The sequence below is a fragment of the Magnolia sinica genome, chromosome 4, assembly GCF_029962835.1.
Source record: "Magnolia sinica isolate HGM2019 chromosome 4, MsV1, whole genome shotgun sequence".
NCBI classification, from domain to species: Eukaryota; Viridiplantae; Streptophyta; class Magnoliopsida; order Magnoliales; family Magnoliaceae; genus Magnolia; species Magnolia sinica.
This window is the reverse complement of record NC_080576.1, coordinates 18,147,627-18,161,854: the sequence shown is the minus strand read 5'-3', so window position 1 is coordinate 18,161,854 and position 14,228 is coordinate 18,147,627. Positions and strand designations below refer to the sequence as shown.

The 14,228-nt window shown below is 41.0% G+C and overlaps 1 non-coding gene across 1 annotated transcript; it reads left to right on the top strand.

Annotated features, from left to right (window-relative positions):
- Nucleotides 1-13,618: 13,618 nt before the first annotated feature.
- Nucleotides 13,619-13,725, top strand: LOC131244768 (small nucleolar RNA R71). The gene has a single exon (XR_009170545.1). It is a non-coding gene; the product is annotated as a small nucleolar RNA R71 (small nucleolar RNA).
- The last annotated feature ends 503 nt before the right edge of the window (nt 13,726-14,228 follow it).

Here is a 14,228-nt window from a genome sequence, read left to right as displayed (position 1 = left end):
TTCACCTTTTCCAAACTCCTGAATTGTATATTCATAACTCCCAACTCAGTCGCTTGAATCACCCAATCCACGTGACTTTTGGGGCAGGCCCCGTTCACATTAAGGTCCAGCTCAGGCTCAAGCGGATATGTGACACGTGTATGTTGAAATGTGGATGTTTCATATCTAAATCAGACACATCCTCTTTTAGAAGCAGGTAGATTCCCTTTCTATATATATATATATATATATATATATATAGACACTGAATAAATCCACTTCATTCCAATCTCTTATTCTCATTCCTCTCTCTTATTTGCACACATCTCGTAGCTCTTCTTTTCAATCAAACCGATCTACACCGTGGAGAAGATGGAACGTCCAGGATTTATCCCACCGGCGAGCAAATCAATGTGCGGCCAGCAACGGTACAGACGAGGACACATCAAGCGCCAGATTTTCGCCGGTTTATTACAGAAGCTGAAGCTCATGGCCGCATCTATCTGTGGTTGCAAAGATACTGAAGGCTAGCCTTGTCTTAATGATAGTTATTGGCTTTGCTTTGATTGACTAGTCTTCTTATTATCCACATTCATGTAATTAACCATATTCTACTAATTTCTTAATTATGTTGTTTCTGGTTTGATTTTTTGTTTTTTTTTTTTTAACTTTCATGACTTCCGTGCTTTTAAACTTCTTCTTCTTCTTTTTTTTTAGGTGTGTCAATGGTTCAGTTTAGCCCATCGGTTTACTAGCCTAACCAACTTTCTGAGGTGGTTTAGTTCAAGCTAAATGGGTAATATTGGGTCAGACTCTGGCTTTAAAAAAAGAAAAAAGAAAAAAGAAAAAAGAAAAAAGAGTGGAGCTTGGATTGAACCCTAACTGACTTGACCTGCCCATACATGTTATCAATGAAACAGGCTAAATGAGTTGACCCAAAACTCAAAACACATTAGTAGAGTAGTAAGGATAGACACATGGCTTGGGTGTGGCTTTTGCCTATGTTCCCTTCTTGAACGTGATTTGGGTGCTGCTGTGTCGGTCCTAACTAAATGCGTAAGGTGAGTTGAGTGAGCCACCGTTGGTCAGAATTTTAGTAAATGGGTAGGGCTTGGGCTGACCCAACGGAAGGGAAAGCGAACTCATTCTCACTACTCGCTACCGCTGGGGATGTCAATGGGCCGGACTCGGGCAACCAGATCGAAAATTTGAATATGCTTGGCCTGACGGCCAGGCTTGAAACAGTTAAAAATCCGGGCCCAAACCAACGCCAGGCCCGGCCAGTTGACAGTGTTAGCTACCGCTACGTTGTGAGATTCGAAGCCATCAAGTGATGACGATGACAGATGATACGCGGATTTCCAGCAAGAAGTTCCTGCGCTGGGAACCCAGTTGGGGCCCACTTTGATGTTCGTGAGAAATCCTCCCCGTGCATCCGTTTTGTGATTTCATTTTAGGACATGATGCAAAAAATGAACCGTATCCAACGCTCAAGTGGGCTGAAAACGTGATAACTGTACGTCCACAGTTGAAATATTCGTGGGCCATGGAAGTTTCGGATCATGCTAATATTTGTGTTATCAGTTCATCCCAGTAGGAATGAAGTTATTAACGGTATGGATGGCATGTAAATATCACTCTCGAACCCAGGTAGGTTTCAACAGTAGGAGTTTCCCTAACCACATTTTCCTTTAGTACGGCCCACTTGAGCTTTGGATACGGTTCATTTTTGACATCATATTCTGAAATGAACTCACAAAACGGATGAAAGGGGAGGATTTCTCACAAACATCACGGTGGGCCCCACCTGGGTTCCCAGTGCAGGAAAGGAAATCCGCGTCCACCACCTGCATCTCTCTACCTCTCATGCCGTGTGGACTCCACTTCACCCTGACAAAGTACACTGGATAAACTGACTATACCGTTTCCCTGTATGGTTGATCTGGAATGTCACCCGAAAGTTGAAACCATTAATTAAAAAACATTTTCTACGATTGGAAGCTAGTGGGTCCACTAGGATTTTTTTTATAATATATAGAAATCCGGCCCGTCTATCGGTTTTATCAGCTGATATTAGGACACATGAGCTCAAAAATGAAGCAGATCCCAAACTCAAGTAGACCAAAGGATAAGAAACAGTAGGGAGGGAACGCCAACCGTTGAACATTCATGGCCACAGAAGGGACTGCATAATCCACGGTAAGAATATGTATACAGAGACCTGGGGCCCTGAGTCTGTACAGATTCAGGGCCACAATCCAGTGATCATGCTGGATCCGGAAAATCTCCAATAGTAGAACATCCCTGCTGTCAAAGAACCCTTGGCCTTTTTTTTTTCATAATTAATATGGAGCGTTGTTGAACATGCGATTAATCAGTAGGTTAGGGCCATCCGATGAGAGAGATTTGATGGGGATAGTCCGTTCGTAGAGGATTCCATCATCAATGGTCAGTGTCACCGATTTCCATAGCCCTCATGTGTATTAACGGAGCCTAAGAATCTCTGTCCTGTAGCACCTAGACATCCTGTTTGGTGACCTTTTCTCGCTGAACGTGGACCTTTGGACGTAGGGCTGTCATTATGCCACCTCTTTTGGGCGGGCGCTATTCAATACTTTCAGTTTTATTGGCCCCTCACGTAAGGTATGCGGGCAGAAGGCCAAACGGCACACGTGTCAGAGATCGGACCATTCATCAGGTGGCGCCCACTTTCAACATGCCATAGGTCAAAAAATCGGGGTGGTATACTAATCAAGTAATCCACACGTGTACAATAATCAATCACTGGAAGAACGGACTAGATCACCCTCACGTGTCAGGCACCATTCAAAGAAACTAGTGGTGCCCAATCCTCACATCCGCTACTGATGTCCAGCAACCATATTATCAAAATTGTGGATTCCACTTTGATGTAGAACATCTCTAAAATCAGACTGATTAATCAATCTTAACCGTCCATTTGATAACCATTAAAACGATTAGCGAGTGCTCAAAATTCGATGGATAAAATCAGATGGTTAATATTATTTTCTTCGTGCAATTTTTTAATGGCTTAAATAGACAAAACCACCATTAGTGCATCTCAACGGTGGAGATTCTGTAGCCAATTGCCAGCAACATGAGGCTACCTTCCAAAGCATCCAATCCATCTACAAGGCCCGAGACCTCGTGACATACGTGTTCAATGACCAGGGGGCATTCATAAGGTGGGGCCACCATGAAAACCTCGTCACAGAAACAGGCATGTCTGCCCGTCAATAGAGCTGTCATTGGGCCGGATGGATCGTCAGGCTTTTGGGGTTGATCCGCTTCAGGTTCGGCTTGGCATGAATACTAGACCCAAGGGCTGGACACGGGTCTAAAATTTCAGCCCGTTTATTAATTAAACTCAGGCTGTTCTGAAAGTCCGGCTTGAAACTTAACCAGCCCATCTTGTTTTATGATTTAAGAGAATTTTTATTAATATCATGAGTGATTGGGCACCCCAAACGAACGGCCTAGATCTTGTGTCAAAGAGGTTATTCACGTTCGGGCTTGTGCCGGACTCAGACTCTGAACCGTGCACAATCATCATGGGCCAGGTTCAACCTGTTTGTTTTGCTCGTCAAGGGCTCAGATCTGCACATAGATCCATAGCTCAACTGGTAGTCTGATTGGAGATACCTCGTTTCAACACTTGAGGTCTTGGTATCGATCCCTAGTGGGGGTGGCTAACACGGAGTGTGTGTACTGACATGGGTGTGCACTAACAAGCTAACCCAAAAAAAAACAGAAAAAAAAAAGGGCTCAGATCTGCGGGCCTTGGACTGGGTTTGGAGTCTAGCCCATATTTTTTGTACGTGCCAACTGAGCAATAAAAACATGTACGTTGAAAGAAATCATACACATCGAATGATCATAACCTTCCAATCAGAGGATTGAAAGGTACGGATAAGAAAAAGGATACCTGTTTAAATTCGACAGGCAAAGTCCTCTTTTCTCGTGTGAGTTTGGAGGTATGGCTTCCATCGTATATTCCATAGAATACAGCAGCACAGTCAAATCTCAATACATTTTGACGATGTTTATGGCAACTGACCCTTTTGTCCTTGAAGAGTATACCCAGGTTTTTAATTTGGACAAATAGGGCCCATTGTTTCCTAACCCATACCATTGATCTTTCGAGTTTTCCTATGGACGGACCACTTTAGGTGATTTTTGGGACATGGCCCATCTATGGTAGGTAGCAACAGATCAATGGTCTGGATTACCTAATTATGGCCCCACTTGGTCTATAGCTGTGCAAAGACACTGAGCAGGTGTAGCATAATTGCTGGGCCCAGCTGCACTGAAGGGTATCCAATCCCAAACCCATGTGCTAAGAACGGAATATGGTAGAGCCATCTCTCTGTAGTACGCGTGTCTGGCTGACTAATCACTGTACACCGTCCATCTGGTGACCCATATTGTGTATGGAAAATTGTTCAATATACAGATGGATGAGATGATCCTGGACGCTTGATCAGTTGTCTTCAAAGATAACAGGAGAAGAAATTTGTCAATGGTTAACACTTCATGCAGGAAAGTGATCGAAAAGCGACGGATGTGATTGCGTGGATTGGTCTGAATTTTGAAACATGGGCCGTCCATAACAGGTCCCACAGAATGACCCACCCGGTTGATAGCTGACGACATCCTAATCCGTACGTACAAAATGTTCTTTTTCCACTCCCACGTAAAAGCTAATTTGCAATTTTTTATTTTATTTTCATGGGTTTCAAAATTCACTGAATTTCATATGATTTTAAATCACACCTGGGACTCACACCATAAACAACCTTATTACCATGTCAAACAACCGGTTACTCTAAGACCTTCGAGCTATTAAAAGATGGCGTATCAGTTAATGTATGTCAAGGGACTTAACACTCTAAGATTTCAGCAGTTTTCTATAAAAGGTATTTTTATCGTATAATCCATTAGATCTTTGTTTGGAGTGGAAAATAAAATAAAATTGATTATTAGATGATGATTTTCAAGAATTTTTAGTGGCAATGGGTTTAACTAGATTTCGTTTCAGGGTCTTGTTAGAATAACAAGAGGTAATTCAAATAAAGCTCTCGAACAAATCACTCCGTGTTTCTTGAAAATCAATCTTTAACGTTATGGTAGTAATTTCTTGTTTTGAAATCTAAATTTTCCTTTGTGAACCAAATATAAGAAACATTTTGTCATTTAAAAAAATAAAAATAAAATAAAATAAACTATTTCCCTGTGCTAATTTAAGAGGTGTTTTGGATCTTAAGTTATGTAAAATATGCTATTTAGGCCAAAAGTAACTTACCTTGATTTCTATTTATTGAGTATACTTATTAAGTAGAAAAGCATGCTTGGATTCTAACATCATTTAAGTATTTCTCTCAAGCCTGTTTGGTCCCCCTTATGTCCAACATCCATCATGTAGGGGCAACCTTTGATATGGACCGTTCATTGTGTGAGCCCCACCTTTGATGTGGGTTGTCCATCGTGCATAGCTCACTTTGAAGGTGGGCTATTCATCATTAGGGATTAACCTTTAATGTACACCATCCATTATGTAGGGCCAACTTTTGATGTTGGTCATCTATCATGTGAGGTTCGTCATCACTGTTATTGTACATTGTTCACTCCCCAAGTATAGGGTTGTGATGTAGTAATAAACTCGGTGAGACCGAGGTCAAATCGCAAGAGACTGATACTTGTACGTAATCTGAAACTAGGTAGAAATAGAACTAGTCTAAGATAAAATCTAAATCAATTATAAATTGATGAATACTGGTAAGGGATTAATGTAAAACTTAAGAGAAATCAGAAATAAGAAACTAGGGATTCAGAAGATCCACTTGTAGAGATCAGGGGGATCTTATGCCTGCTTCAAAAATCATGAAAATTAAACTGAACTTCCTCTGATATAATTTTAAAGAGATGAAAAGTATATGAATTGGAATGGATTCCATCACCAAACCATGCCCAGAAGACAAAGCAAACAACAAAATTAAACTAATTACCAACCAATCAACATGCCATGAAGGTTAGGAAGGGTACCGTCATCCTAACATGCCCAGGAGACGATGGTGAACAACAGGGCTTCCTGACATCATAAACATACAAGGAAGGAACATGCTCGAAGTCATCGCAGGCCTATTGTAATTTCAGTCACAACAGACCATTAAAAACTAAAAATATTCTCATAATAAAATTAAATCAAAATCCATTCAATCTAAACAAAAGGCACACATATAAATTCTCCCATCACACTACAAGCTTTACTCTTAGCCCTATCTAAGAGGTTTAGCCAGACATGATCTAGCTAAAATATCTTAAAAACATAAAAGGGAAAGGAAGAAAAATACTAGAAGAAAGAGGGAGAAAACTCCACGTTGTTCACGGCTGATCACACGTCCAAGCTTGGATTCACCTTCACGTCCACAACCGAGCTCCTTTTCTCTCTTTCTTCCCAGGACTGAATCCCCCACCTTTCTGACATCTCTTTCTTTTATAGGCTGATGGAGGATGGACGGCTGGGTGTAGAGGCGGCGGAGATCTCCTGCGGAAATTTTTTTACGTAGCAAACTGTGAAACTGGAAAGTCGGTTACCTGCGTAACTCCTTACGCTGATGTATTGGTGGCCCCCACATACGATCTCTGATAAAAAAATCTACTCCGTTCACTGAGATCAGCACGGAAAAACGGTCGGACATGACCATTTTTCTTCTGTTTTGGTGTGGTCCACATAATCTTTTGTGCTACCATCCGTCCTCTGTTTGGATGGTTGAAATCCAACCTTCATTTATTCCTACAATTCCGTCATCTAGGCTTGGATGATAGGGAGCGTGGGCTTCAGATGGATGGTTCAGATCCGACCGATGAAGCACGGTGGTAGCCCACAAGATTCGTTTGCAAGCTCTGTTTGCGAAACAGAGTTTACGGACCGCTGCTGCGATGATCGGTGGGCCCCACCTTTATGTCTATGAAGAAATTCACCCCGTCTATTGAAATCCTGACGAAAAACCAGTCGGGAAGCAGTAGTTTTAGTAGGTTCTTGTGTGGTCCACTGTACTAACTCAATTCACCGTTCATCTTCTATTTTTTTACGATTCACGTGCGTACACGTGTATGGGCTAAAAAGGGAAGCTAGGTGATGGTCACACCCCCCCTTCTTAACACGTTGAACGGTCCAGATCATAGGTGGGACCCACTTGCCAAAAACGGCCTCTGTGATATAGGTGGGACCCACTTGCCAAAAACGGCCTCTGTGAGTAAAGACGCTGGATGGCCTTTTATATTTTGGAAATTGGAGTCGGTCAGCGTGTGCTGACCGATTTTGTGATATTTGGTGCACTGCCAGTGCACGTGCGCATGTGTATGCACGATGCACATGTGGGATACACTGTGATTTTTACGAGTAATCCAATACATCCATTTAGTTTATATCCCCATTTAAGCCGTTGAGTCCAAAGCTGAGGCATATCCAGAGATTAGGTGGGCCCCACTTAACGAATTAAGGGCTGATCTGTCCATTGGGCCACTTCCAGAGGTATTCAATGGTTGAAATTTACATGTACGGTTAATTTATGGCCCCCAGTCCATGTATGAAGTTTTGAGCCGAATGGATGGTTGGAACCATGTGATCTTGCATTCTGGACCAATTTCGGGCTTGTTTAATGTGAGTGGCCTAATTTTCTTGAATCTCTGGTATGTAATTTCTTCGATCTTGGTTCCCTAAAGTCCATCCCTTGCCTTGGTGACTTCGGAGCGTAAATTCCATGCTTTTAGTATCCTTTTCAGTCCACGCTTATAAATCCACCTTGCAACACAAATACGATTAAAATAGGGCGTTAAACAGTATCATATTCTTAAATCCAGGTAATAACTGGGGTCTGATATGCAATATTTGATCCTCAATACAACCCCCAACCAGCATCTTGCTAGTCCCGAGCAAAGTATGCGAAAAATAAGTTGAGAATTACAGAACAATTTCTATAAACTCGAGTGATTTTTGCAGAATAATCTAGATACAAGAATTCTAAGATTCGTGAATGTTAGGTATTACTTTCTCCTAGACTCAAGCGCATGGTAAACTTCATAATTAAGTTCAAAGTATTACTTCATCAATTAGAAAAATTCTAAACATTGAGTTTCATGAGTGTATAGTGTAATCTCGGCTTATCATCATTAAAATTCACTTCTTTATTTCAGGATATCATTGGTAACCAGCAAGATAATTCATGATAACCAAAACTTAAACCAAGACTTGCCTCACAGATCATCTTTTTATTTTATTTATTTATTTATTTTTAGCTTTTGATTTTTCTAGTAAAAGTAACGCCAAGAAGGGGAATCAAATCCTCACCTATAGGGAGCAAACCTATGGTGAAGACTGTACACCCAACTTTTTTCACATATCATCCATGGGGAATTACCTATAGGGAGCAAACCTATGGTGTAGACCATTCGCCCAATCCTTTCAATTTCTCAGGTTAGTTCCTTTCAAGCTTAGTGATCACCAAGTTAATCCTTTGAACTGAACCCTTAATGTGCAAGCGAGATGTGTTTTGTGAAATCATGGCTCAATTAATATTTAAAACCTCTAACCATTGATTAATAGTTCGAACTTAACTGTGAAATCTAACAAATAGCTGAATCCAATAGTCATAAATTTCCAACATCACTTATCTTATTATTCTAAATCCAAGATGGTCGTCAAAATCACTTCGAATTCATACGAAATTCCAGAAAAATTTAAAAATTTTCACAATTTTCGTGCTTAAGACCAAGAAAACACCGATTAGGAGACCTAATCTCCCACCCCCAACCTAAAATCTACATTGTCCTCAATGTAAAAGATATGCTCGCAATGTACATGAGACAATGAAAGTAAATGCGAAGTGATGGAAAGATTGTACCTGGACGAGGGATTCAAGAAGTTTTTACACAAAGATCTTAGCATGAAAGAAAGTCAGCACAAGAGAGAAACCAACAAAAACAACTATCCTAAAACAATGTAAAAAGCAAATTGACCTAGAACAATATAAAGCAAACTACCTAGTCCTATGAAAACAGAAAACCTACCTATACCTCCATCAGACTGGGAGATCAATCCTGGTAAACAGGATCAGTCAGAGGCATGGACATGTCCTCTGCATTGAATTTCTTGACAAATGGCTTTAGTCGATGACCATTTACTTTAAACTCCTTGCCATTGTTGGGATCTCTTATCTCGACGGCCCCATGAGGATACGCAGTGATAATGGTAAGAGGGCCGGTCCAACGAGTTCGAAGCTTACTTGGAAAGAGATGTAATCGAGAATTATACAAAAAGACTTTTTGACTAAGCGTGAATGATTTTCGTAGAATATGTTGGTCATGAAACGCCTTCATTCTGTCCTTGTAAATTCTCGAGTTCTCGTATGCGTCGTTCCGAATTTCTTCGAGTTCATTCAACTGAAGTTTGCGTAGCGAGCCAGCATTATCCAGATTGAAATTCAATTTTTTGATTGCCCAGTAGGCTCTATGTTCTAACTCCACAGGCAAGTGGCAAGCTTTCCCATAGACAAGTTTAAATGGAGACATTCCAATAGGGGTTTTAAACGTAGTACGGTAAGCCCATAAGGCATCAGGCAATCGGATTGACCAATCCTTACGGTCAGGGTTAACCGTTTTCTCCAAAATGTGTTTGATCTCCTTATTAGAAATCTCAACTTGTCCACTTGTCTGTGGGTGATATGGGGTGCTCACCTTATGAGAGATATCGTATTTCTTCATTAAACTCTCGAATGGTCTATTACAAAAGTGTGAGCCCCCATCACTAATGATAGCTCGAGGCGTTCCAAATCGGGAAAGGATGTTCTCTTTTAGGAATTTAATGACTGTGCGATGGTCATTATTCCGACATGAAATCGCTTCAACCCATTTAGTGACATAGTCTACAGCGAGCAAAATATATAAATTTTTAAAAGATTAGGGGAATGGTCCCATGAAATCAATGCCCCAACAATCAAATGCCTCGATGATAAGAATGAGATTCAAGGGCATCATATTTCGACGGGACAATGCTCCCAATTTCTAACAATGCTCACAAGCTTTGCAAAACTCATAAGTGTCCCTGAACATAGTGGGCCAGTAAAAGCCACACTGCAAAATCTTAGCCGTGGTCTTTTTAGCAGAAAAGTGACCACCACAGGCCTGTGAATGACAGAAAGAGATGACACTCTGATGCTCAACGTCTGGCACACATCTCCTTAAGATTTGGTCTGGGCAATATTTAAATAAATATGGATCGTCCCAGAAAAAGTTGCGTACCTTGATAAAGAATTTGTTCTTATCTTGCACAATCCAATGTGTTGGTATGGAACCTGTGGCAAGATAATTAGTAATATTAGCGAACCAAGGTGAATAGGAGACTTTGAACAGTTATTCATCAGGGAACATATCATTAATATGTGTCGTTTCAAGGGAATAAGAGGGATTAAGGCGAGAAAGATGGTCAGCCACTACTTCTCTATTCCATTTTTATCTTTTATTTCTAGGTCAAATTCCTGGAGTAGGAGGATCCATCGTATCAGGCGGGGCTTAGCATCATTCTTAGACAGAAGATACTTGAGCACCGCGTGATCAGTGTAAATAATGATCTTGGATCTAATCAAGTAGGACCGAAATTTGTCCAAAGCGAACACTACGGCCAAGAGTTCCTTTTCCGTAGTTGAGTAGTTCACTTGGGCAGGATTTAGAGTCTTACTCGCATAATGAATAATGTAGGGTTTCTTATCTTTTCACTGACCTAGAACTGCCCCAAGAGCATAATCAGATGCATCACACATAAGTTCAAAAGGAATGCCCCAGTCGGGTGGTTGTATGACGGGTGCACTAGTCAACATGCCCTTAAGCTTAGTGAAAGCTTCCTGACATAGCTCAGTCCACTCGTATAGTGCATCCTTTTGAAGTAGATTACATAGAGGATGAGAGATGAGACTAAAGTCCTTTATGAATCATCTGTAACACCCTGTGTGTCCTAAGAAGGATCGCACATCTCTGATATTTTTGGGTGGAGGTATGTTAGAGATAAGATCGATTTTTGCCTTATCTACCTCGATTCCCTTAGATAAGATGATATGCCCAAGGACAATTCCCTTCTGAACCATGAAATGACACTTCTCCTAATTAAGTACCAAGTTCTTTTCTTCACATCTTTTCAGCACACATTTAAGACTCTTTAAGCACTCGCTGAAAGATGAACCGAAAACAGAGAAATCGTCCATGAAAACCTCTAGATATTTTCCCACCATGTCAGAAAAGATACATATCATACATCGCTGAAAGGTGGCAGGGGCATTACATAATCCAAATGACATCCTTCTGTAGGCAAAGGTGCCATAGGGACATGTAAATGTGGTCTTTTCCTGATCCTCAGGAGCGATTTCAATCTGATTGTAGCCCGAATACCCGTCAAGGAAACAGTAATAGGAATGACCAGCTAGCCTTTCTAAGATTTGATCAATGAAGGGTAAAGGAAAGTAGTCCTTCCTCGTGACGGTATTCAGCTTCCTGTAGTCAATGCACATTCTCCAACCAGTAGTAACTCTTGTTGGTATGAGTTCATTATTGGCATTGGCTACGATGGTGATCCCGGACTTCTTAGGAACCACCTGAGTTGGACTCACCTATTGACTATCGGATATGGGGTATATGATACTCACATCCAATAGTTTAAGAACTTCGGCCTTAACCACTTTCCTCATGTTTGGATTTAGTATACGTTGTGATTGCCGAGCGGTCTTCACATTATCCTCAAGATATATGCGGTGAGTACAAATCGAGGAGTCGATTCCATTGAGGTCCGCTATCGTGGATCCAAGGGCTCCCTTATGCTCAATGAGAGTAGATATGAGCATACTCTTCTATTCTTTCTCCAGGTAGGCAAAGATCACCATCGGATATGTCTTATCTTGACCTAAATAGACATATTTAAAATCAGAGGGCAAAGGTTTTAGGTCAAGCTTCAGCGGCTTGAGGTTAAACGGTAGAGGCACTACATCAGTTTGGGGCAACTCTTCAAATTGTGGCCTCCACTGGTTAACTTCAAGTACCGGTGCAGTATCAAGCAAGGCACACATCTTCCTAATCATGTTATCATCAAAATCATGGGAGTGGGCCAGACACGTCTCTAGAGGGTCAGAGGATAAGGTCAGATGTGTCGTATCTTCCACTAAAGAGTCAATCATGTTAATGTCGTGGAAATCGTCATCATCCTCTAAGTTTCTGCCATTATTGAAAAAGATATTTGACTCCAATATCATATTCCCAAAAGACATAGTCATGACACCATTCTTGCAATTGATAATTACATTTAAAGTGACAAGGAATGGGCGGCCAAGAATGATGGGAATCTGAGTGTTCATATTATTGATGGGTTCGCTATCCAGGATGATAAAATCTACAGGGTAGTAAAATCTATCAACTTGGACCAACACATCCTCAATTATCCCTCTTGGTACATGAACAGAGTGATCGAAAAGCTGTAGTGTGGTTAGGGTGGGTTTTAATTCACCAAAACTTAACTGTTTGTATACCGAGTAGGGAATCAGATTGACGCTCGCTCCTAAGTCAAGAAGTGCGTGATAAATTTGATGGTCCCCGATTACACATGATATGGTTGGGCTACCGGGATCTTTAAATTTCTGTGGCACGTTTTGTTTTAGGATGTCACTCACTTTCTCGTTGGAAAAATGGAGCAACTGGCTTTTCTAGAAGTTCCGGTTCTAATTTTTATGGAGCCTCACTAGATCCATCATTGTTGTCCTCTTCTAGTTCTTGAGGCTTTTCGGGCCTAACCGGAAGGGTTTTATCAATGATCTTCCCACTCCTAAGAGTGGTGATGGATTTAGCGTGCTCCATTTGATTTGAAGAGCTGGGATTACTTATCTCGTATTGCGGTTTAGGATTGGGGAGCAGTTGTGCGGGAAGCATCCCCTTTTCTATAACCGTCATACGTGAATCCATCTTTTGCATAAAATCTCGCATTGCCTGGGTCAGCTCTTGCATGGAATTTTGAACCGGTTCTTCTTGAGGTTTCTCCTGAATTGGATTTTGATTGAAGAAACTTTGAGGGGTAGCAGTTTGTCCATTTCTCCAACTAAAGTTTGGATGATTTTTCCAACCAGGATTGTACGCATTAGAGGTCGGTTCATTGAAAGGTCTTTGATAAGTATTTACGGCATTGGATTGTTCATTCAACACTTCTCAAAAGGCGGGTATCGTAGGACAATTTTCAGTTGTATGAATGTTGTAATTACAGATGCCGCAAACACTTTCATTAATCTTATCCTTCTTTCATTCCATGGCCTCAACTTTTCTTATGAGCGTAGTTACTTTATACTTGAGTTCATCCTCTTTTTTCAAGAGATACAATTCACATTTCTCCTTAGATTGAGTCGGCGTAGACGTGGTGTTCGATTTTGGGTAATAGTCCCATGATTGTGTTTTTTCAGCAAGACTATCGAGGTAATCCCATACCTCGTCAACATTTTTACTAATGAATTCTCCATTACACATTGTCTCGACCATTTGGCGCATGAAAGATGTCAGTCCATCGTAGAAAAAATTTGTGATGCGCCACGTTTTAAAGCCGTGTTGTGGGCATGAACTGACCAAATCCTTGAACCTTTCCCAACATTAGTAAAATGTTTCATCCTCCTTTTGGGTGAAGTTCATGATTGCTTTTCTAAGGGTAATCGTTTTATGATGTGGAAAAAATTTCTTTATAAATTCCCTTTGCATATCATTCCATGTGCCAATGGATCTAGGACATAGTGAATGTAACCACGTCTTAGCCTTCTCCTTTAAGAAAAAAGGAAAGAATCTCAGCCTGACTGTGTCCTTAGACACATTTTGAGAATATAAAGTGACTATGATATCATCAAACTCTTTCAAATGTAGATATGGTTCTTCAGATTCAAGCCCATGGAACTTAGGAAGGAGTTGGATAACCCCTGTCTTGATGTCCATATGTCCTATATTTTCAGAAAAAATCGTGCATGAGGGCATACTCACCCCCGCTGGTTGTAAATAATCTCGTAAAGTACGAGGCAGGGGTGCTTGATGCACCTCATTCTCATCCTGAATGTCTTCCACCCTAGGTTGGGGTAGAAGAGGTTAGTTTTCAGCTATCACTTCAATTAACTCAGGGGATTTCGAGTGGTGTCTAGTCCTGCGATAGATAGTTAACCCCTCAA